The following is a 26,876-nucleotide window of genomic DNA, read 5'->3' on the forward strand; positions in this document are numbered from 1 at the left end:
CGTGTTAAATGGGTTTTTCTACCCTCAATGTTTTTTTTTCAGTTTTGACCCCATAATTGTGTTGGGCATAGTCAACTTACGAGGAATCCACACCTAGATCATGTGTTTTCGATGAAAAAAATTATATTTGGAGACTCAAAAATTTATAAAGATTTTGGATTGTTGATTTTTTGAACCTTATAAAAACCCACCTATGTGTCAGAATTGAAACTTCAAGAGCTGATCCATATAAAACCAAGTACAAAGATCACATATGTACGGCCAGAATTTAAAAATAAAAAGAAAAAACCATGAAAAACTCATTTAGCACGTATCATTTTTCACCTACCCAACACTCTAGAGAGAGAAAAATGGGTAGGTGCAAAATTGATATGTGAAATTATTAGGGATGGCAGTGGACCAGGGGGAATGGGGCCTCGCCCCATTTGAATCAGTGATAGAGGACATAAAATGGGGATGGAGTCAAGGATGGAGGTTAAAATCAAAACTCATGCAGGGATGGACTTACGCTTTCCCCCACCCTGTCTGATCCCTGATATCGATTAGTAAAATAACTAAAATACCCTTAATGAATTAATAAAATTTGATATAACTCCCTTATATATATTCCTAATTTCTAACCCTAAAGCCAAAATGACTCTTCTTGTTTTGGTCATCGCTTCTCTAGTCGGCTCTCCTTCCTCAACTTCTTCTAGTAAGTGTGGTCAACCCTTCTATGGTTCGACCTCCTTCTTTAGGAATAGCAATGGATCAGAGGAAACTGAGGCCCCATCTCGCCTCACCCCGTTTAGACTGAGATAGAGGACATGAAACAGGGATGAAGGTGGGGATAGAAGTTAAATCAAAACTCATGCAGGGATGGAGGGTAGAATTTTGAGATGGGGCAGGGATGGAGACCTTGTCCCCCGCATCCGCCCCGATCTATTACCATCCCTCTAAATAATACATGCTAAATGGGTTTTTCTGCCATTTTGGTGTTTTTTTTTTCAGTTTCAACCCCATAAATGTGTTTGCCATGGTCGATTTATGAGAAATCCATACCTAGATCATGTGTTGTCGATGAAAAAAATGATATTTGGAGCCTAAAAAAATTACAAAGATTTTGGACTGTTGATTTTTTTAACCTTATGAAAACCCACCCATGTGTCAGAATCAAATACTTCAAGAGTTGATCCCTATAAAATCAAGTACATAGATTACATCCTTGCAATCAAAATTTAAAAATAAAATTAAAAAAACTCTAAAAAAACCATTTAGCATGTATCATTTCACACCTACCCATTACTCTATATATAGGGTAACTAAAATATGTAAAACAATCAGATATGTAAACATCTATGCTTCAAGATTTTCATAGATTTTTTATTTTTTTCTAAACTTTTCCCATATGAATGTGATCTAGATGCATGGTTTTATAGAAATAGACTCTTGGATCATCCAAATATGATCCATAAGAAGGCTCTTTTAAGTATTGAAAATCAACAACTCTAAATTTTCATAAATATTCAAACATCAAAAAATCACATTTGTTTTATAAAAATGCATGATCCAATAGTTTTTTCTTAGTAAATGGACCATGCAAAATGCATATGCAAGGTTGGATTTGCAAAAAAACATAAAAAATGTCTAGTTCATATATTTTCATTTAACATATTCTAGTGACCCTACATATATATATAGAGAGAAAGAGAACAATGTTTCATCAAATGCTACATGCATTAAACACGCGTCCTTTTTTTTTATGCAAAAAAGATCATTAGTGGCAGTCCAGAAGCACCGCTATGGGATTAAAATGCGAAAAAAAAGACAAGTGCATGTGTGATCAACATTGTGCATTCCGTCTAGTATCACGAGACAAAATTAACATATGCTGATACATTGTTCTCTCTCTCGTGTGTGAATTAGCGTATCAACATTGTACATTTTGTCTAATTTCATGCTAGTGTGAAATAATAATTGTGTAATTATGCACGAAAGTATGAGCGATAGAATCATGTTTCTAATAGGACTATGTAAATACCATTATGCATAGACTGATACGTCCTGTGCTCTTATGAATGAACCATGATTTGTGTGAATGCTATTACTATATGTATGTATATGTATATATATATATATATATATATATATATATATATATATATATATATACACTATGTGTGAGATACATTATGCATAAAATGCTTGCTTTGCATATTGATTCATGTAGTGAAATAATGCATATATGACTTGGATCATGTGTGAATAACTCAAACTATGTAAGAGTTACATATGTTGAGGTTCAGTTGCTTCGTATTAGAAAATATGCATGCTCACGTATGCATGCATAGAACTCATGTTTTGTTTATGCATGCTTCGAGGTTCAATTTACGAAATGCAATGTTCCTTATGTCGATGATATAATGTGTAGGATAATATGCTTATGTATGATATGATTTAAATATCACGTGATATAATTAAAATGATGAATGCATGCGATAAATATTTAAATTCAATAGTAAACTATAGTTCATGGAACCTTATTGGTTAAATGTGTGATTTTATGATTTAAGTACCATATGAAGTGATGTATGATGTGATGCATATTGATTGTATATATGTTTGTATCCATATTGGTGGCTATTGACCCAGATAGTAGTCAATTGTATTGATGCATGTATCACAATAGTTTTCACTAGATATGGTACTCATTCAGGAATTGTTCCCTAAGGATTATCTGTAAGGGTGCGCATGACCAAATCAAGTAATTCGGTTAGAGCGGTAAGTCTCTATGAGAAATTGCATTATCCCAAAGCGGGTAGCCTGCAAAGACGGTATATTTCTATATGAAAGTGCATTGTCCAAGACGAAGCAGACTATCTATTTAGGGCAGTAATTCCTTGTGAGGTTATATATTTTTGAAACCAGGTGATCCAGTATAGATCTTATGAATATTTATATGATTAAATAAAATATTATGATGAATTATGATGATCTTTTGAGTTGGTTGAGATCGCCAATCATGAATCTATAGATTTGGCTTTTCTGTTATAGCATGATTATATACTGAACTCAAATGTGAGAACCAAATCCTTATTGATTTTAGATCTTGATATGAGGCTATGATTGTGATACTTATGTTAACGTATATGTGAATGAAACATCACGCCTATAAATGACTAGTTTTGACTTATTAGGTGAATGATATATCATGCCTACATAGTTTCATTACAAATGATTACATTATAATTGTCTTAGTGAATATATCATACTTATGTATTATGATTGATATGTATCATGAATATCTAACTAAATTACTTAGAAGATATGTGTATGTGTTGCACGCTATAATGGTCAAATGTGATTTGACTTATTGTGTATAGGAATTATGAATGCATATTAAAATGATACAATGATCTGAATGTCTTATATATATATATATATATATATATATATATATATATATATATATATATATATATATGACTTGAATGCATACAGATTATACTTTATTATGTGAGTTAAGGTTGAATAGAATATTAAGTGATGAAATGTTTTTAAATGCTTTATGTTTGAATGCTTGAAATGAATGACTCATAGGACGTTGTTCCCTTGTCTATTACTTGACGATTGATGAATAATATATCATGTCTTTACCGTTAAATGCTTGATATATTTTCTTTAAGTTTGAGTTTGGTTTGCTTTACCAGACTTTAGCGAGTTTGACCTTATTTTATGGGGGATAGGTAATGCAGGTAAAGTATGATGAGTAGTTGTAGTGAAGGACTGGTCGAGTTGCATCCTCGAGGGTTCACTCATACCTTGTGATCTTGGTAGACATGATCTTTTTGTTTTAAGTACTTGATCATGTAGAGACTGAACTATTGTTTTTATACTCTCATTTGAAATGTAATTAAAACTCTTCGTATTTCAGTCTTATATTATATGTAGTTTGCAATGTGTATATCCCGTATATTTTGATTTGATTGTTATATTTATTGTAACCCTGCCCAAAGTCTTAACCATTTTTTAAAATCGTTTCCGCATTATAACATCTGATTTACTTATAAAAAAATTGGTCTCAAAATTTCAATATTTGAACAATAATTAAGGTTCAAATTTTAGGGGCGTTACATAATGTTACCTTGAGGTAACTTTGTTTTACCATTCCATGACTTTTTGACATGTATTAGCTAAAACCCTTTCATATAGGTAAATTTCTAGCATCCAAGAACTTGTTTAGCTTAAACCTATAATTGTTGTAATAGGGGTTGTTTATTCATCATTTTTGTTTTAGAAAATATCGAGTTTACTTGATCAATTGTTTTAGATTTTCATTTATGATTTATTGCTAGTGGATTTCTTTTTTCCCTTCTTTTATGTTTGGTAGCTTTACACTTACCTATGGACTTAGAACTTTATAATCTATATTGCACTTTATAGTTTGACTCTACTTATTTGTGCGTTCTTCTAATGTATGCTTTGATTTCCTATTTTGTTGAATGCTTATTGTCTTTTTTGTTCCAATTTTTCCTTTACTACCCTGTTTGATTATTGGTTCTTTACTCATTTTCTCATGGTGCTTGATATTTAGATCTCAACGTGGATTATTGTTTTAAAATTCTATAAAATTGGTTGCTTGTTCATGAGGTTTTGGGAGAAAGATTTTTCTCTCATGCATTTTAAAATGTTATAAAATTATGATTTTTTTCTAGATCTGGTTTGGTTGTAAGAGATTCGCTCTCAATTCAAATGAAAAAGGAAAATCTAATGGAAAATGATCATACAATATGGGTAATTTGACCTGATTCACTAAAAACCTTATAATTTTTTATATCCTCCTGATGTCCAAAATCGTAAATATTCAACATCGTTAGGACTCTTTTACCCTTTGGAACTAAAAATTTAGGCCTTTTACAATAAAATTGCATTGCCCGTTGGCTGTCCAACACCCACTTAAATCCAGAATCATAGGTTTTTTATGTGAAAACTCATGAACTCACATAAATTTATTTATGAAATTTTGGTAAAATTGAAACCATCAAAATCACAAATATCCTACTATTTAGCATATACGTTAATATTTTGTGTCAATATATATGCAAATATCCCACCTTTTTGTATATACTTCCCAAAATCACGTAAATTTATGTGTGAAACACTTACCACTAATTTCGTAAATAGTGTACTTTTTTGCATATATTACACACCCTCAAATGAAGTTATTTATGAATCATTAGATATCGCAAATATCATACTTAAATATTTATAAAATTATGATAAATATGTGATATTTCTTATCTTTTGCAAAAAAATTGAATCATATATAAACCCGCTGTGGTCCCCCAACCTGCTTATTTTCGCATAATCTAGGACTTTTCTTGTCTTTTCTCCCCAACCAGTGGTCCTCAACATGCTTTCCTTTTGACAACTAATTTCGGCAACTATTTCCAACTCATATGTGTATATCATACTTGTTTGCATGTATGTTTCAAAATGTCATGAAGTATATTTATGAAAATCCTATTGATTGGCAAAAAATTGGACAGTTTTACAGAACTGTTTTTTCATGTATAAACAAGTCAATATGATTAACATAGAACTAAATATAGTTGGCTTGCACAAAATCAGATAACTTAAAGTTTAACAATTATAAAGTTATATTCAATATATGGGATTTATTACAAAGTTATAGTCAAAGTTTAACTTGATCCATTCAATTACAAAGTTTAACTTGAATCATTCAATTACAAATGTAAGTTTAACTTGATCTATTACAAAGGTGCATAAATGTCTACAGCTCAGCTAGTTAGACAGAGTCTTTTGGCACCTCTCTAACCGATGTCTCTGCCTTTTATTGTCTTTCGCACCCTTAGAAGCCCTTTCTTTCATGTTCTTATAGAACTTGATCATACAATTCCTTATATTTTCAATATCTTGCTGAAAACATTCCTTTATTAGCAAACAACTAACTACAACAAACATCTCAAACTAGTGAACAACTGACATATAAACACATACCTGCGTGAAGTTCAATCTTCAGTTTTTGCCCAAGTACTATATATACTGTATAAAAAATATACCACAGTCATACCTATAAAATGAGAAAATACCAAATAAAAAATATAAGCATATACAAAATGAGTTAATGAACAAATGCAAAGGAATTACTTGTTCTCTTGTTGAGAAATACCCTCCATCCTTTGCATCGTCCAATCTTTGCAACAGTCAAACCCAAATTGAGCTAAAAAAAATAAACCTGCAATACATATGCATGAAAAGGAGATAACAAATATACACAAAAAGGAGATAACAAATATACACAAAAAAGCGAGTACATTATTGAGTAAGTTATGTTATCATACTGTTGTTTAAGGTTTTTATTTATTAAATATGTGTTCAACATGAAATTGTACAACCTAGTCCTTTTCCTTTGTGTCCATTTTCTAAAGAACCTAGTGCTCGTTGCCCCAATTAAAAGGAATTAAGAGCTGCAACATAAATCTTGTGTAACCAAATTATGTACGTAAAAATTTATTTGTAAGTATGAAAGTTGTGTAAAAACATACCTTGTTAGCATCATGAAAATTATACAACAAGTCATTGCTCTCTAAGCAGTCAGCTGCGCCACCTCGCTGTCATTTAGTTGTGACCGTTTGCTGTGAACATATAAGGTTTACCAATTAGTTTTTATTAATCAGTAGTAAAATAATATAAACATCTCTTTTATAACTTAGAGAAATACAGGGTAAGGTAAATGGTCTTCGACAAGTTGTCTCTTTCTCTGTTTTCATTGTGAGCCACTTAGAGTCTTTCTATGAATCTTGCTAGATGCTATATAGTAAATTCAGTATGGTAACAAAAAAACAAATAAAATTACGTGTAAATGTAATAAAAAAATAAACTAATTAATGTGAAAAACTAACACTTACGTCACTTTTCAAGAGAGTTTCTTTGCCAAACTCATACTCTTTCAGCTCTGAGATGTTCTCTTCTGTAGCTTTTCCTTTCTCATTAACATGTTCTTAACAACAAAATAAATTGTATATGATTAATATCAAATATACACACATGATTCAAGATAATACTTATACCTCATATACGATTGATTGTTCCTTGCTCTTCGAAACTTGAGGCCCTTTGAATCTTTGTTTTTTAATAAGAAAGTGTGCGATCATACATCTCAAACTACCTAGTGGAGAAGGTATTTTTTGTAATGTAATTGCATAAAAAAAAGTGCTGCCCTACTAGCTGCCCAACATGTGTCCTATTGAGATGGGCCCCAATAATGTCATTATTTTTTGACATGTTTCATGAGATTCAACAACATTTGTTTTGCAAGGAGGTAGGAAACCCTATTTTTTATGCAACTACATTGTACAATATAGACTTTAATCTTGTCTCACTCTAGCACAAGGATTAGTTGTAGTGAGTTAGGTTTGAAACCTTGGTTAATTACATTATGCTTGGTTGATTTGATCAAGCGGATTAATACTCACCAAATGGTTTGAATCACATATAAGTGCACAAGTATTTAAGAATAACATACTCTGTGACAACATAAGAAACGAGTAGTTCATGTCAGAACCCAACCCCTTGAAGAGTAGGATGTTGTTTGAGATAGAGCTATAAGCCAACTTAAGCCCTATTTGGATGACAATAGGCAAAACCATGCTTTTTAAATACCTATATATGATTTGCAACCTAGTTTAACAAGGATTTGATGGTGTTTGGATGAGCAAAAATCTCCAAAAAAAGGTTTTGGGTTTCCAAAACTCAAAAATAAAAAATAAGGAAAGAAAAAATATTTAAAATGTTAAGAAACATAGAGAAAAAAATTTGATCCTACAACTTAAATCCACCTATGTTGTTTCTAAAATATGGCACATACAACCTTCCATTACTGTAAAACCCATAAATTTTCGATATTTTACGAGAAATAATAGTAAACTTATGGCTAAAATGTTATTTAAAATTAAGATAAAAATTAAATTATAATTCATGCATTAATTAGGATTTAGAATAAATTTCAAGTTGAGAATTTATTCAGAATCAGGTTTTGATTTCAATAGGATTTAATATAGATTTAAGTTGAACTTAACTGGAATTTAATTTGAGTTTTAATAATAGTCATGATTCAAATTGAGTTTATATTTCAATTTGAAATTGTATTGAATCTCGATTTCAATTTCTGGAATTTATCGAATTTGGATTTCGATTTGGGAAATTGAATCCAGATCGGATTTGGATTTAAATTCAAATTTAATAAATATGTCTTAAATATTATAATTAGATTTAAGTTTGATTTGAATCTAAATCAAGACTTAATTAACTGATAATTCAAGTTCGAAATATACAATAACTTATATTTTTGTTGAAATTGAATTTGGAACTTTTGACTAAATCTAGAAATAATACCTATGAATTCTTCAGGGTAATTTTAATGAAAAAAATAATATTAATAATGAACTTTACGAGAAAGAAGTGTAAAAAAACAAATTAGCCGAAGATAAATTATAAGAAACATCCTACAAAAAAATTAAGTTGACTTCAGTGAAATTCACATTTAGAATCAAATTTAGGAAAAATATAAAATTTAATAAAACAACTGGTAAATTTTATCAAAATAAAGTCGGATAGGATTTCAGACAAATTTATGATAAATTGAGATGTAAATTTGAATTTAGTTTCGTGCGTATGAAATCTAATCTACAAAAAAAAATACAATACTCAAAATGACAATGGGTCCTACCGACCCTAATAGAAATCACTTTCGAAGTTTATTTTTGAGAAAAACAACATTTTCAAGAAATAAATTAAATAGTCTAGATTTATTAAAAATAATAGTGTAAACCAAGTATCATGCAATAGGAAATGTAAGACTTAGAAAAAATGTTTAAGTGTACGAAATACCCCCACACACCTCAAGGGGTTCATCGACCCTATTGAATTCCTTTTCTTCAGAAATTATTTTTGAAGAATTCAGATTTACCTTAAAAAGAATATTTAAAATAAATAATTGAAATATATGGATTTTTGAATTTTAATAGGTGACATGTAATTGAATATAAGCCTAATTCAAATCTCATCTAATGCCATTTCATTTAATTTCACACTTGAAATTTTAAAGAATTGAATTTAAATTTAATATGAATTAATTTAGAATTTATTTAATGAAATGAAATTTGTAAATTAATAGACTTTATAAACTTGTAGGAGTTCATAGGTGGACTGTCCCATCCTATGTGGCACTCCATTTAAGCTTTAAAATGTTAAATTTAAAACTCAAACTTTAAAATCAAGTTAAATTAAAAACTTACTAAAATAACAAGGTATGTCTTAAAAGTCAAAACTTTCCTTTTTTCAAACATGAGAGCTCTCACGAGAGAGGCATCCATTTCAAATTGGGATGGCTGGACCATGGAAGGAAAAAGGAAAAAAAAAACAAAAGAAATAAAGAAAACAAAAAAAATAAAAAAGATTAGCCTACTTGCTTGCCAAGCAAGCAAGTTGGACTTTTTTAATTTGGAAAGGGGGTCAACCCCATGGAGATGGACCAGCCCTTGTGGTCCTACATATAATATAATATATATATAGTATATACTATGATATATATAATATATTATATACCCTAAACTAACAAAAAGGAAAGAAAAGAAATTAGAAAAAAAAAGATATGGAAAGAAAGCCCTAATTGAGATCAAGGGCTGAGATCTACTCAACCCTACCCTATAAAGCCATGAAGGGGCTCACGCCCCCTTATTTGTCCCCATTATTTTTTTAGTATCTCTTTTCCCTTCTCCCCCTTACTCCTTTCTTCTTTTTCTCCCTTTCCTACAAAAACCTTAGTGCTTTCACCCTTGGCCCAACAAGGAAGACCACTATGTTCATGTAAGGATCAAAAAGAGGTCATGGGTGAAGCCATTAATCATGTTGGAGACCGGTTCATGCTAGAAAAGCAAGTTACATGTGTAGGAGCTGATTTTTGCCCCAAAAAAAGAATTTCGCAATACGGACACCCACTACAAGAAAAAATGTATATTAGCGACAGACGCTATCCATCTCAAAATCTGTCGCTAACGTGTTTAGCGACAACTTAGCGACAGATAGAGTCCGTCGCATAATCCTAGTTGTTAAATTGTGACAAAATTTATGTCGCCAATTCGTAGCCAATTAGCGACAACTTAGTGGAGGATCATGTTCGTTGCTAATCCGTCACTAAATAAAGACTGATTTGGTTATGCAACAAAATTTAATATGTCGCTAAGCTGTAACGAGAGATACATATCTGTCGCTAAGCTGTAACGAGAGATACATATCTGTCGCTAATGCCCGTCGCCAATTTGGCAACTGACATTAGTGACAACTTAAATTCCATAGCAAACCATCGACTGATTTAAATTGGCGACAGATAATATATGTCGCTAATCCATCACTATATTAAAAAAAAAATTTGAAATATGAAACTCGAGAAAAATTTCTCCTTATACAATTCATATAATCTGCTTATAAAAAACAAAGTACGCATAAAAAATACATATACAAGTGAAACAAATTTAACACAAGTTCTAAGTTAAACAACTTTAACAACCAAATACAGTCCTTGCCAAGTTATAATTAGTTACAAGTACGTCAAACAAATTAAACACATGAATCTAATCCTTGCCAAGATTCGGGGCATCATCCTCTTCATTTTCTCGATCTGCCCTTCCCTCCATGCCTCCATCAGTTCCTCTACGCTGATCATCTCCAGCATCCTACAAGAGAACCAAAATGTTAGTATTTATAAACAAAATATAATAAAATAAATTATATGCAATGCACCTAATCTAATGCAACAAAGTAAATAGTTGAATGACAAATAGACTAGCAATAAGCTGAAGGACATTAACGAAATTCAGATATGTGTTCTAAGACTGGAAAAAAAATTATAGTGATTCAATCATTCATATATGTATTCTAAGGTTGTTAAAGAATGTCACAGTAATTCACGCATGCATATATGGTTTATAAGGGTGTCAAATAAATGTGTTATGTATCACAATCATGCATATATGTGTTACAAGGCCGTCAAAAACTTCCATAGTGATGAAATCATGCTAATATGTATTCTAAGGTTGTCAACAAACTTTCATAGTGATTCAATCATGCTTATATGTGTTCTAAGGCAGTAAAAAAACTTTCATATTGATTCAATCATGCGTATATGTGTTCTAAGGAAAATTTTATAGTAATTTAATCATGCATATGTGTGTTCTAAGGCAGTAAAACAATTTCATAGTGGTGAGAGCATGCTTGTATGTGTTCTAAGGTTGTCAAAAAACTTTCATAGTGATTCATACATGCAAATATGTGTTTTAAGGTTGTCCAAAAACTTTCATATTGATTCAATCATGCATATATGTGTTCTAAGGTTGTCAGAAAACTTTTATATTGATTCAATTATGCATATATGTGTTATAAGGCAGTCAAAAAACTTTCATATATGCTAATATCATGCTCATATGTGTTATAAGGCAGTAAAAAAACTTTCATAGTGATTCAATCATGCTCATATGTGTTCTAAGGCAGTAAAAAAACTTTATATGTGATTCAATCATACATATCATGTTCTAAGATAGTCAAATTTTTTTATAGTGATTCAATCATGCATATATGTGTTATAAGGCATTAAAAAACTTTCATATATGCTAATATCAGGCTCATATATGTTCTAAGGTTGTCATAGTGATGAAAGCATGTTTGTATGTATTCTAAGGTTGTCAAAAGACTTTCATAGTGATTCAATCATGCATATATGTGTTATAAGACACTAAGAAAATTTTATAGTGATGAAATCATGCATATATGTGTTGTAAGGTTGTAAAAAAACTTTCATAGTGATTCAATCATGTGTATATGTGTTATAAGAGTGTCACAAAAATTGTATAGTGAATTAATCACGCATATATGTGTTTTAAAGGTGTCAAAAAAATTCATAGTAAGGCAATCATGCATATACAAGCTTGAAATCTAACAACATGAAACAAATGACATGAATCTTTATACCTGACGGGCACCAGAGCTTATGTTGAATGCAAACAAAGTTTTCCTGTCCTAAAAAAAGTTGCACAACTCATTATGCACAATGTTGGGAATGACTTCATTTAAAAAGTACTGCATTTTGTCCTCAAGACGCTGACAGACACCATCCCAAGACATAGCAGGGTCAATTGAACGCTGGGAGTTGATACTGGTGGGAGAACTCTGAGAGCCATGGCTGCAGGAGGCAACGACTGTTGTGGTGTTCAAGTTACTCCCAAACCCGAACACACGACCCTTTTTGGGTTCACTGGTTGCAGTCACCCATGTTGCAGGATCAAAAGGCGGATGTTGAGTGGAGTCATCGCCATATCGCTCTACCATTTGCTGCTCGTATGACTCCTACAAAATAATAATTATAATATGAATTAATAATTAAAAATTACAATATTTATGATAACGTAATTCATGGTAACTTGTATATTATAATGTTTATTAATACAATAAATACATACCGATGTCGCTCTCGCCTTCTCTGGTAGAAAATCTTCCGTGCTCTTACATTTATGTGTTTCAACAAACACATCCTTGTAAGGCACAATGTCTCATTTTTCTGCTTCTTGTAATGTTAAATGATAAAAAAATTAATTAATAAGTATGAAAAAATACTTACGAATTTGACAATATATATATATTGATAAGTTACCATTTTCTTCTAATGGCTCCCAAAAGTCCTAGATCCACTTGTGTGTAAATGGACATCGGGCATCTTCGCTCAGTTTTGTGCAACCTTTGTTGAGCGATTTTGAAATTCATTGCTCGCCCACTTGTCGCACATGCCCTCCCAATAATCTCTTCTGATAGTAGAAGGCCCATGGCCCTTCCACTGCAGTGGATCATCTATCCCACCAACTATTTTTTTTTGCTGCAATCTTCATATTTGTAGTAATTCAAAAAGGTTTTGTATCCTCCTTACAGTACAAACATGGCAACCTCTCATGTGTGCTCCAACCAGATAACATACCATATGCAGGGAAGTCACTAATTGTCCATAGAACAACAACCTTCATATTGAAGTTTGTTTTTTGTGGGTATCGTATGTGAGAACACCACCATCCCACAATATTTTTAGTTCATCAATCAATGACCTTAAATATACATCAAGATTTTAGCCCGGATAAGTCGGACCAGGGATCAATAGAGACAAGAAAAGATTTTGACGCTTCATACACAAGCTTGAAAGAAGGTTGTATGGGGTGACAAATACCGGCCAACATGAGTATGGGGTCGATCTACACCCAAATGGATTAAATCCATATGTATACAAATCGAGCCTAACATTTCTCACTTCTATTACGAAGTTCTGATGAATACGATCAAAGTGCTTCCAAGCTTCCGCGTCAACAAGATGTTTGATCTTGTCTTCGTCATGTTAAACTTTATTTGTATGCCATATCATTTATTTAGCTATCCTTGAAGACATACAATCGTTGCAATCTAGGGGTGAGAGGAAAGTAGCGGAGTGACTTGTATGACACTTCTTTTAACCTCGTGCTACCATTTCTCCTTGTCTTTGCTTGAACTGAGGATGCCCACATGATAGACATGATCTACTATTTTCTTGATCTTTGAAATACAACATGCAGTGATTTGGATAAACATCTATCTTTTGATACCCCATACCTAGAGCGTTGACCATAACCTTCGCACAGTCGAAATTTTCTAGCAATTTCTCATCTTTGGGCAACATACTCTTCACAATAGAGCACAAACGATCAAAACTTGATTGGTTCAAATTATATTCTGATTTCAAATTTAGTAGTTGAAGAACTGCAGACAAGATAGTGTGACTCTCGCAACTATTATATAGTGGCTCATCAGCATCTCTAAGTAAGTCATAAAATTTACTACCTGCATTGTTTGTTGCTTCTTCCTCTACCCTAGTTGGTACATCACTAGGTCCCATAGCAGCGCCCATTTCTAGTCCCGTGGCATCAAATATCAAATCTACATATGGATTATCGTGCACCCATTCACCCATACATCAAAATTATTCCAAAATTCTTCACCATGAAGCATCCAATTATGATAACCACTAACAAAACCCTTTATGTATAAGTGATGTCTAACGCCATGAGGTTCTACAAATTGATTGTTCTTACACATCGTGCAAAGGCATCTGATCCGACTGGTGGGATCCACTATACTAACACTTGCCATTGCGAATTCAATAAAATTGTCAACACCATTCATATATTCATGTGACACCTCATTATCAACTATCCTATGGTACATCCATTTACGGTTTGCATCCATTTTGTCCTATAATGTTACAAATATTATCATCACTACTTAAAAGAGAATCATAATAATGCTACAATGAAAAAAATATCTAATTAATCTATTAATTCTTGTTTGGTGATTGTTTACGAGTAATTTTTTGTTTCAGTTAATGCGTAAATTTTCTTCCCCTCTATACCACAAACATGCTTAACATAAATTGCAATTCCATGAACTATTATGCATACATTGATAATTAAATATTTTTTTGTGTAACACCATCACATCATATTTATACATATCATGAGTATATTTAGAAATATGAAATCATATTCCATAAAATGATACATTCATTTTAAGCATGTTTTCATGATACAATTTCACATGAAAGGCAGAATCAAATGGAAAATAACTTCATGCAAGCATGGATACAGACACATCAAGCATTGCAATACATTCAAATCATTCATATCAAAACAATGTCAAACATGTACCTGCAGCAAATACACTCCAATATCCCACTAACTACTACCATGCTTAGCATAGAATCTGAACTCTAAAAATAAGAACACTTCTATTTTCATACATTAAAATCATGCTCAGCATGATCTCCAAACTCCATCAAAGCAGTCCCAGATATCCACAACTAAGTGAGTGTGTGAACAGAAAAGTGTTGCATCCAATAAATTAAATAACATGTGATGTGCTTGTATTACTTTCTCACCACGGGTATTTACGCGATTTGCATTGCTTTTGCCTTTACATTTTTTTCTTATTTTTTTATTGCATTTTTAGCCATATGCAATGCTTAGCACTAAGCATCACGCAATTAGCTCAGCAACGTACCTGCAAAACACAATTATACAAAACAATACAGGGAGGAGGCTCGACCCCTCCCTAGCAAAAAAGGAAACAGGGAGGGGTCAGAGTCCCTCCCTTGCATCCGGTAAGACATAGAGGGGGCTCGGCCACTCCCACTCATCCCGTAAGATAGGGAGACAGGGAGGGGGCACAACCCCTCCTTGGCAAAAAAAAAAAATAGAGGAGGGGGTCGATCCCTTCCCTCGCATCCCGTAAGACAGGGAGGGGGCTCGGTCCCTCCCTGGAGAAAAAAAATAGGGGAGGGGGTCAAGCCCCTCCCGCACATTCCGTAAGACAGAAAGACAAAGAGGGGGCTCGACCCCTCCCTGGCGAAAAAAAATAGGGAGAGGCTGGGCCCCTCTCTGGCAAAAAAAAAAACAAAAACAAAGGAGGGGGCCGAGCCCCTACCGCGCATCCCGTAAGACAGGGAGACAGAGAAAGGGCTCGACCCCTTCCCAGCAAAAAAAGCACAGGGAGGGGGCTGAGCCCCTCCCTCGTATCTCGTAAGACAGGGAGATAGGGAGCCTCGGCCCCTCCGTAGCGAAAAAGGAAACGACTGACGAAAAAGGAAAGAGGGAGGGGGGAGTCAAGGGTTACCTGAGCCGAAGGGGGAGGTCGACAAACTACGGGCGACGGACGTCGATCAACGTAAGGTAGATGGCGAGCGATGAGCGACGAGCGGCAGAGACAAAATAGAAAGTTAAAGAAAGGGACTCGAATTAGTGATTTACGGAGAAATTAGCGATGGAAAAATTTTGTTGCTACTTGGTGACAAGGTAGCAACAGAAAATTTTTGCCGCTGATCCATCGCTAAGTTGCGACGGATCGTGAGACAAAATAAATTATATCACTAATCCGTTGCTAAGTAGTAACGGATTACCGATGAAATGTTTTTCGTGGCTAATTTTGTAAATAAGTAAAATTTTAGCGACGAATAGCTTTCTCTTGCTAAGCCATCACAAATTTGCGACAGAAAAAATCTATCACAAATTTCTGTCGCTAATTAGCATTTTTCTTGTAGTGACCTTAGTGCCTTAAGTAGCGAAGGGCCATATAGGCGAGCACATTCATTCGCTTAGCATTCAGTTTATGCCCCACAGTTGGGCATTAAATTCCCTACAAAAAATTAACTTATGACAGTACATAAATAGGTTGACTTCCATTCCTAAAGGCGTGCACATCGATACATAATTTACGTAAACATTTGGGGGTCGATTCACAAATCGGTTCTACCTTGCAAAAAACTCAACTCTGTTCGACTGTTACAGAGGTTACAAAAAAAATTTCAATCAGTGGCCAGAGTTGAATTTTTCATAATTTTTAGAAATTTTTGTCAGCTTTTCGATGCCGCAAATCGTTTGTAAAAATTAATTTGTACGAGGAAGTTACGAACATTTTGGTGGTGACCTATACTTTTTTGTTCCGACTGTCACAAAACATTGCTCAATCCATGAATAGAGCTCGAAATTTAGTCTTGTGAAATTTTGTTAGCTTTTCAATACAACAAATTGTTCATTAAAACTCCTCTAGACGAGGGAGATACAGACAATTTACCGGTCGAGTGTTAGGCCAGAAATACATATTAACGAGTATATGCATTCAAGTGAGGCCAAAACAGAACACTTGAATTCATACTTCTGCATTTTTTTTACATGGACATGCTTAAAAAATTTATAAATACCACATCAAAATCAATTCTAACTATTCCACCATGGGCAAGTCATGTTTTCGTAGCTGTTAGGCTGGAAAACCGACCCATCTCCCTGAAGCCTATTTCTTTATAAATAGTTTTGGTAAAATTACGATAAGGAATCTAAAACACATAATTTTTTCATAAAATAAAATCAAAAAAATTATGCTATAGTTACAGAGTATTCACATGCACAATCAATACAAATCCTAAATTAAATTTGCATAAAAATAATTAAATATAACATGGTTTTTCTAAAAATCATAGAATTTATTTTTGAGAAACTCAATAGCATGGAATATATATTTTTATATTAAAGACATAACAAAAAATCAAAAAATTGTTACGTACATTCATGTGAACATAATCTACTATTTCTAATTGAAATTTGCAAGAAAAAAACAATTAAAAAGTGAAATTTCCAAAATTTATGGATTTCATTGTTGAGAAACTGATAGCTTGCATATTTGATTTCCTTTTGATTTTTAATTCAAAATTTTGGCTACTTTTAGGGGATGAATCCATTTCTTCTAGGGGAAATCAAAATCTACCCCTTATTCTTATATAAAATATAACTTTTTATTATAAATTCACTTTTTATTCCTTTTCGAAAAATATATTTCAAGTCCTTGTACCCGATTATTGAAGAAATCAATTTTTAAAGAGGTTTTATTTTGAAACCCCGTTCTATCTTATATTTCGATAGCCCTAAGCCAAACCCATATGCGGGAGGCATGGTTTAGGGTCTGTCCTTACAAAAATTTAGAGAAATTTATGCCTACGAATTCTAATTTACATGTAGAGCATAGAACTCTCTGCCTTGTAAAGCCAAAGCCAATCTTTGAATTATACGGGTATGCAATTTGCACGGGCTGATCGGATCCTTCAGTTGGTTCTCTTTCTTTGCAGCTATACCTCCACTTTAATGGAGCTTACCACCCTTGGGAGAAGAGGGAAAATAAGAGAGAGGTCTGAACTAAATTTGGGAGAGAAATAAAGAGTAACTAAAAAACAAATCTAAAGTTCAAGGGCTAGGATATTACTCCAGCTCTTGACCTCTCCTACTCCCTAATTAAACAAGGTAGGGGCTCACGCCCTCCTTATTTCCTCTTCTTTCTTCCCCTCTTTCATACATTTTCGTGGTGCCTTCACCTTCGGCCCAATAAGGAGTACTTCCATGTTGATGTAAGGAGCAAAAGAAGTTTGTTGGCATGGCCGTTGCATGTGTTGGATGGTCAGTTTATGCTTGAAGATTGAATTCACAAGCGTAGGAGCCGATTTTGTCAAAAAGGTAGGGAGTCCTATGTTCTACACATAAATTGGAATTCGTAAGAACAAATTCCTTCAATTTTTTGTAAGAGCAGACCCTAAACCATGCCTCTTACATGTAAGTTTGACTTAGGGTTATCAAAATATGTGATAGAAAGGAGGTTTTTGAACCCTCCCCCCCCCCACCCACCACTAAAAATCATTTTTTCCAAAAAGTCAGGTATGAGGACTTGAATTAAATTTTTGATAAAAAGAATAAAAAGTAAAATTTTGGTAAAAGTTACATTAGACTTAAAGATACAAGGTTGATTTTGAATTTCCCTTAAAAAAATCAATTCATCCCCCAAAGTAGCTGAAATTTTGAATTTAAAATAAAAAAGAAAATATATATGCATGCTATCAATTTTTGTCAAAAATAAAATCTATAAAATTTAATAAAACACATGTATCATATAGTTGTTTTCTGTAAATTTTGGTTAAAAATAGTAGATCATGTGAATGTACTATAGAAATTTGAATGATTTCCATGGCCTTCGTTATAGAAAAATATGTGTTCCATGCTATTGGTTTTTTCAGAAATAAATTCTATAAATTTTTTAAATATTCACGTAATATCTAATGTACTTCATGCAAATTTTAGCTAGAAGCTGAAGTGGATATTCACATGAATGCATGGTGATGATTAACATGATTCTTTATTTTATATCATTAAAAAAGTATGCATTTTATATTTGTTATGACAAAATTTATCGAAAATATTTCTGAGGAAATAGGCTTAAGGGAGATAGGTCTATTTTTCGGCCCTACGACTACAAAAACAAGAATTGTCCATCGCAAATTAGTTTAAAGTAGTGTGGTTGTATTTTCAAAATTTTTATTAATTAGTTCATATAAAAAAATTCAAAAATATGAATTCAAGTGAACTGTTGTGAGCCCACATGAATTTATATACCCGCTAATACATATTTTCGATCTGACACCCAACTGGTAAATCACTCGTATCTCGCTCATCTAGAGAAGATTTTGTGAGCAGTTTATTGTGTTGAAAAGGTAACAAAATTTCACATCATTTGTGAAAATTTCAGCTTTGTTCATGAATCGAGCACTACTCTATAATAGTGGGAACAGAAAAGGATATGTCTACACCAAAACATTGCTATCTCCCTTATACTGATGATTTTTTATGAATTGTTTGCGGCATTGAAAAGCTGACATAATTCTCTACAAACTACAATTCAGCTATGACCAATGAATGTAAAATTTTTTATAGCCTCTGTAATAGTCAGACAGAGTTGGGTTTTTGCAAGGTTGAAACCGGTTTAGGACCTAGGTATCGATTTATTGTGAAGTCTATGCATATGTATGCGTGCCATTATGAATGAATGTTAAACTGTTATGAACTATTAAAAATATGAGTTTGCTGTAGAAAATTAAAGTGTTCACTTGCATGGCACAATTTGATCAATGTGCTAGGGCACAAGCATGCCCGTGTGGCCTATATCGAATAGATGGACCAAAGTGTCCATTGTACGTATTGATGCAAATGTTAAGCGTTATTGAACATGTTACAATTCTTTGCATATGACTGCCATGTACATGACAATAATAATGTGAATGAATGGATGCATCAATTGTTTAAGAAAATTCATTGCCTTGTTTGCATAGTCACAACTGATTTTGAAAAGAATGAAGCGTGTGCAATGATATCGAACTAAAGGTTTTGAAAGTGCATCCATAGGCCCTAAAGTGGCCGAATTCTCTGACTAAGATTGTTATATGAATGTTACATGTTAAACAGGTAATTAAAAGTTAAACATGTAACATTAAATGATTGATACTCACTAAGAGAAGGTAAGTGGTACTAGTCTGGCTTCATGGGTATCAAATTGAGTATGAAAGGTTGCTCCTCCCTAACCACGAAAATAGGAAAACTTTCTATATTTGACTGTAATATGGAGGTACATAATCTCATGAGTAGATTCTGATGTATCGGGATGGTAGTGTGAGAACTTCTCTCGCTTTAGGCATTCCTCACCATGCACTAGCGAATGATGATCATTCAGGCTAAAGCCACCCTTTGATTGAAAACATTGTCTGCATCATGGCCCTGACCCACAACTTTTGTCTGTGTTTGTACCCACAGGGTTTGAAAACTATAACTTACATGACTGTGCATTAGATAAGCATGACATGCATCATGTAAGAAAGAAAATATAATTAAAGATAATAAATGGATCATGCATAAAATCGACTTCTGCAATGGTAAGTACATGCATTTTAATTATTCGTGCATTTTAAATTATCTATGTCTAAGTGAATATTTGACTTAATGCATTTTTGCATATGTATGCTTGAATGAGATATTAGAAATCTATGTTTAATTTGTATTATATTTAATCTAGTTGATTGCACAGAAAATTAGAGTGATTTATGCTTACTTATTTTAATTTGCATGTTCTGTATAGTTTCACCCTACTGAGACACGTTTTATTTGACCCTATACATTTTAATGTTTTCAAGTAGTGAGTGAGCTCACATGCGATAGCGGGAGGTTGCAACATGGATCGAGCCATGCATTTCCCAATCTCTGAGTGTTTCAAACTGAGAACAATTTTAATTGCTCAAGATTTTGATAATTAATTTATTAAATAGACTTTTATTATTAATTAGGATATGTATGGACATTTATTCAATTTATAAATGTTTAATTTTTGAATTTAAATGCATGCATGGATGTGAATGTAAACGAGAAGTAATACACCAATTTTTTATCCCGTTTGGTTTTCCACTGCTATTTTATAAAAAGCTATTAAAAAAAAAAATTCCACCATTTTTGACATATAAAATTTGGGGTGTTACAACTATACTTTTATAAAATTGCAGCGAAAACCAAAATGGGACAAAAACTTGTGGTGTTACTTCTCGTTTACATTCATAACCATATATGCATTTAAATCAGAAATCAAACATTAACAAATTGAATTAAAAGTCCATACATGTTCAAATTAATAATAAAAGTCCACTTGACAATTTTAATTAAATATTAGTCTTGAGCAATTAAAATTTGCTCTTAGTCTAAAACACTTGGAGGTTGAGAAAGACATGGCTTGGTCCCCGTTGCAACCTCCCGCCATTGCTTATGAGCTCACTCACTTTCTGGAAAAAAAAATATTAAAATTCATAGGGTCAGACAACACTTGTCTCAATAGGGTAGAATTATACAGAACACATAAATCGTAACCAGTAAGTAAATACAACAAAAATTGAACATGCATTGTTAATATCTCATATAAGCATATATTTATGAGACTAACTCCAATTAATCATTCATTCAAACATAAATAATCAAACATGCATGAATAGTTAAATATTCATGCACTTACCATTGCATAAGTCAATCTTATGCATGAACCAATTCTTATCTTTAATTAACTTTTCTTTCTTATATGATGCATGCTATGCCTATCTAATGCACAGTAATTTAAGTTACATTTTTTAGAACCTTGTGGGTACAAACACAGGCAAAAGTCCTGGGTCAGAGCCATGGTGCAAGCGATGTTTTTAATCAAGGGGTGGCTTTAGCTTGGCCGAGCACCATTCGCCACTGTTGAGTAAGGGACGCCAAAAGCGAGAGAAGTTTCCACACTACCATCTTGATGCATCAGACTTTACTCATGAGATTATGTACCTCTATGATACAATCTAATGTGGAGGGTTCCTTTATCTTCGTGGTTGGGGAAGAGCAACTTTCCATACTCAAATTGATACCCACGAAGACATACTAGTACCACTCACCTTCTCTTAGTGAGTATCAATCATTTAATGTTACATGTTTAACTTTTTATTATTTATTTTACATGAAACATTCATATAATAGTCTCAGTCAAAGAATTCAGACACTTCAAAGCCTATGGATGCACTTTTGAAACTTTTAATTTGATATCACTGCATATGCCACATTCTTTTCAAAACATGCATGAATGCATGACCAAGGCAATGAATATTTTTTAAACAGTAGATGCATCCATTTATTCACATCATTTATATCATGTACATGGAAATCATATGCAGAAATTTTAGCATGTTCAATTAATTAGATTTTGCATTTTAGCATTAGTTCGCTAACACTATACAAGCTTAATTCAGTTCAAGTTTGAAGCCTATACGTACTAACAGAACAAAAAGTTTTCTTTGTAGCTAAATGCATTCAACATTGGAGTCTTTAACAATATATACATGATAATATTAAGTCAGAAAAAGACAGCATGCGTTCGTTACATAAAGTACTTATCAATTTGCATAATGGACCCTTTTGGTCCACTTATTCAGTAGAGACCACAAGACATACATGTGCCTTAGCCCATCTATAACAAATTAACATTCATTTGTAACAACACACACACAAACACATAAGTTTCGCAATGAATAGCTAGTCGAGTCTTAAACTGGTCCCAAATTAAAATAATCCAACTCTGTCCGATTGTTACACATGCTATAAAAAAATTTCCAGTCAATGGTCAAAGCTGATTTTTCATAGTTTGTAGAAAATTTTGCCAGCTTTCCGATGCCATAAACCATTTATAAAAATTCATTTATATGAGTAAGTTACGAACATTTTGGTGCAAACATATACTTTTCTATTCTAACTATCACAGAACAATACTCAATCCATGAACAAAGCTCAAAATTTTAGAGTAATTATGAAATTTTGTCAGCTTTCAAACACGATAAACCACTCATTAAAAATCCTCTGAATGAGAGAGATACGAGTGATTTATTGGTTGGGTGTTAGGTTGAAAATACGTATTAATGGGTATATGCATTCGGATCGTGCCAAAAAAAGCCATCCAAATTCATACTTGCAATTTTTTTTACATGGACATGTTACAAAATATCATAAAATCTATACCCATATTAATTCTAACTAATCTAGCATGAACAAGTCGTGTTTTCATAGTTGTTAGGCCAGAAAATAGATCTGTCTCCCCAAAGCCTATTTCCTCAGAAAAAGATTTGATAAATTTTACAATTAAGCACGTAAAACACATAATTTTTCTTTGAAATAAAAACAAAAATCATGCTATGATTTCATAGTATTCACATGCACATTCACTACAATTTTTAATTAAAAATTTGCATGGAAACATATAAATATAACATGGTTTTTCTTAAAATATAGAATTTATTTCTGAAAAAACCTGTAACATTGAATACATATTTTTAGATGAAGGACATAACAAAAACCGACCAAATTTGTACAATACATTCATGTGAACCTAGTCTACTACTTCTAATTTGAATTTGTAAAAAAATAAATATGTAATACATGAGATCTCAAAAATTTATTTTTGAGAAACTAGCTTTTAAGGAAATCGATTTTTAAAGAAGTTTTCTTTCAAAAACCCCTTTCTACCTTATATTTTGACTACCCTAAGCCAAATCCATGTGTGAGAGGCATGGTTTAGTGTCTATTCTTACAAAAAATTGAAGGAATTCACGCCTATGAATTTTGATTTCCATGTAGAGCATAGGACCCCTACCTTTTGGCAAAATTAGCTTCTACGAGCGCAAAATTGGATTTTTATCATGAACCAGCCATCCAACGCGTGCCATGACTACACTAATGACCTTTTTTTCACTCCACACACATACATAGAAGCACTCCTTGGTGAGCCAAGGGAGTATGCACCAAGGATTTTCGTAGAAAAGGGAGAGAGAGAAGAAGGGAGTGAGAAGAAGCAACAAGAAAAAAATTTCACAAAGGCAAATGGAGGGGGGGGGGGGGGGAGGCGTGAGCCCCATCCCTTGATCTAAGATTAGGGCTTATTTCCAAATCTCTAAATCTCCTTACTTTCCCCTTTTCTCTTTTTTTTTTCTAATCTTTTTTTTTTTGGTATTTCTATTTTATCTACTTAGGGTCTATGGTTTATATCATATTACATATATTTACATATTTCATACTATAGTATAGTATAATACATCAAATAAGAGGGTAATGGTTGGTCGACACCCCCCTTGGGGTTTCCAACATTTCCATAAATCAAGTTTGAATTTTCAAACTTTCTATATGTTTGACAATTCTTTACTTTTTTTTTTGAAATCACATCGACGTATATGCATTAACTAGGAACACACGAGTTCATATGCCTATGCACAACCATCTAACAGAGACAAGTTTCACAACCACATAAAAAAAATCCATAAACAATGCATGATTAAGTATATAAATCTCAATATTAAATTCTATATATGACATTAGGGTGCATGTATATATGATATTCCTGTTCACATAATTGTTAGACATAATTAAAATCAGAAATGAATGAATTCAATTAAGAATGACAGTTCAAATATAAGTATATAAACATCAAAACATTTTTTTTCAAAAACCTAGACATGGGTTTTCTCCACATCGATTTTTTTCTGAAGAATATGATCTTGGAGATCTATCTACCAAGATCCATATCATATCAGCCCTTGCATGGTTAATATGTGCATATGGCTATGCATATGAGGTTCATACCTGTAACGCTCCAAAATTTTGAACTTGTAATCCTTTAAAATAAACTTAAAAGAGACTAGAAAATCCTTTGTTTTTAGAGTTTCTATTTTTGTGAATCAACAGAAATGATTTTTTGAAAAAAAAAGACAAGTCGACAAGCTTGGGTGCATTAGCATAAAACCTCCATTTTATAATAGATTGTATCTTTGTAACAAGATTTAGAAACCATATGCATTAGAAGAAAATATCAAGTTTATATAAAATAGGATTTCCTGAGAAAACCCTTATACAAAATGCAAAACCCAAAAGATATATCCAGGACACGGAATGTGTAAACACCCCAAATTTTTTAAATTCCAAAAATGATCATTTCTAACCTTGATTTCTACCTTCTGAGTTATTCAAAAGGGAAATTGGGTCAATTTCTAATCATTTCTTGGATTCACTTCCTTGTTGAAGATCCAAAATCCAAGCTCATTTTCTATATTAGACCCAAACTCGGATCCAGATCAGACATCCAAATCCAATTATGAGCCCGATTCTTCTATTTTTAATCTAAATATAAAAAATCAAAATCAATTGTCTGTGTGGCTCAAATATTCATATTCAATCTCTATGTAAATCCATTCCTCTCATTTTTCTTCAAGTTCGAGATCCAAATTCTATCTTTACTCAAAATCTCAAATCTAGATTCATTTTTAAAATTCAAATTTAAAATTAATTCTTTTATTTCTAAAACTTTCTTTTACAAAATCCTCAAACTCCAAATTCAATATTTTGTAAAAGCTTTCAAAATTCTATCTGAATCTTGTTTCCTAAAGCATTTGCATTTTCGATTTTCTTTCTAAAAATAAAAAAAGAGAGTAAAGAAAAGCAAAATTTAAAAAAAACACTTTAGATTAAATAAGAAAAGGTTTTTCAGAAAATCTTTGCAATTAACCCTCTTTTTAAAATTTTGGAAAATTTAGAAGGCATTTTCAAAATTCTTAAAAACCACCCTCCCTTTTATAAGGAGAGGGAATGCATAAGAAAGAGGAAGCTCGATCAAAATTTCAAAAGGAAAAAAATGGAATTCCTTTGGTTCCCCTCTTTCCCTCTTCCATTTCCATATTTTCCCTCTCTTTTCCCTTTCTCTCTCTCTCCGATTTTCTTTTCTTTCTTCACAGGTGAAGTTGATCGGTTCAGCAAAAGCATAGCAAAGGAGATCGATTCCACCAGAGCACATCATTCTTCAACTAACCAATGAAGGAATGTGATCATTTCAGCATGAGCATAACAGAGGCTCTTCTCTCAACCGACCCTGCAGTAAGACTTTTTCTCATCTTCTTTCCTCTTCTTTCTCCTTTTTCAATTCACGGTTTATTTTCCATTCTTGCATTTCTAAAAAATTTCTGTAATTCATTGCTGATTTTGTGGCATCATCGCTTATCATTCCATCATTAGCGCATCATCTTCGCCGTTTCCTTCGTTCTTCTGGTTATTGCATCTCATCTTCATCATCTGGTCATTCATCACAGATCAACAACTCAATCCATCATCTACAACTGATTCTTCACCCTGCATCGTAGATTCATTGCATTTCTCCCTTTTCTCTGCATCACCTATGCATTTTATGTTCATCGGCATCATCGTTTTAGATTTCTGTCCATTGCATGTTTTTCATCTGAAATCCTCTGCATTTTATAGCACTTCAATTTCCCTTTTCATCTGCATTGAATAGCTCATCTGCATACACATTTTATCCTTTGTTCTTTGCTGTATTTGCATTCCTGCATCGGATTTGTTCAACCTGCATTTTCATTCAATAGAATATTTGTTCATAACATCATTTTAGTGCATCGATCTTCTGCGTTTTGCTGCATCATTGCTTTATTGTGTGCGTATGATAAGCACAGGAGTGCTGATTGTTCTGAAATGATTCTCCTGCTCCTTTATGAAAATTGAATTTCATTTTCCGTTGTTGATCTTCATTCATATGTTCGGTTATAGAGAATCATTCACATTGTGTAGCATTTCTGAAATTATTGATTCATCATCTGTTCGCCACTTTTACCTCATTCCATTTCCTGTGAAGTCAAACAAATTGATGGTTGTATGAAAATAGATGATAAATCAACTAACTCATGGTTCATTTTGTTGTCTTCATCATGAACTGTTGATTCCACCAGACTTCCTTTGGGATCCTTTTCAATATTACCATAACAACTATTAAAACTCCTCTCCAAAAGAATGTTGCATTTGTTTGTTTCATTAATGATTGCATAGTCTCGTTCA

This window comes from Nuphar pumila, chromosome 5 (assembly GCF_984573655.1).
Source record: "Nuphar pumila chromosome 5, dmNupPumi1.hap1.1, whole genome shotgun sequence".
Taxonomy (NCBI): domain Eukaryota; kingdom Viridiplantae; phylum Streptophyta; class Magnoliopsida; order Nymphaeales; family Nymphaeaceae; genus Nuphar; species Nuphar pumila.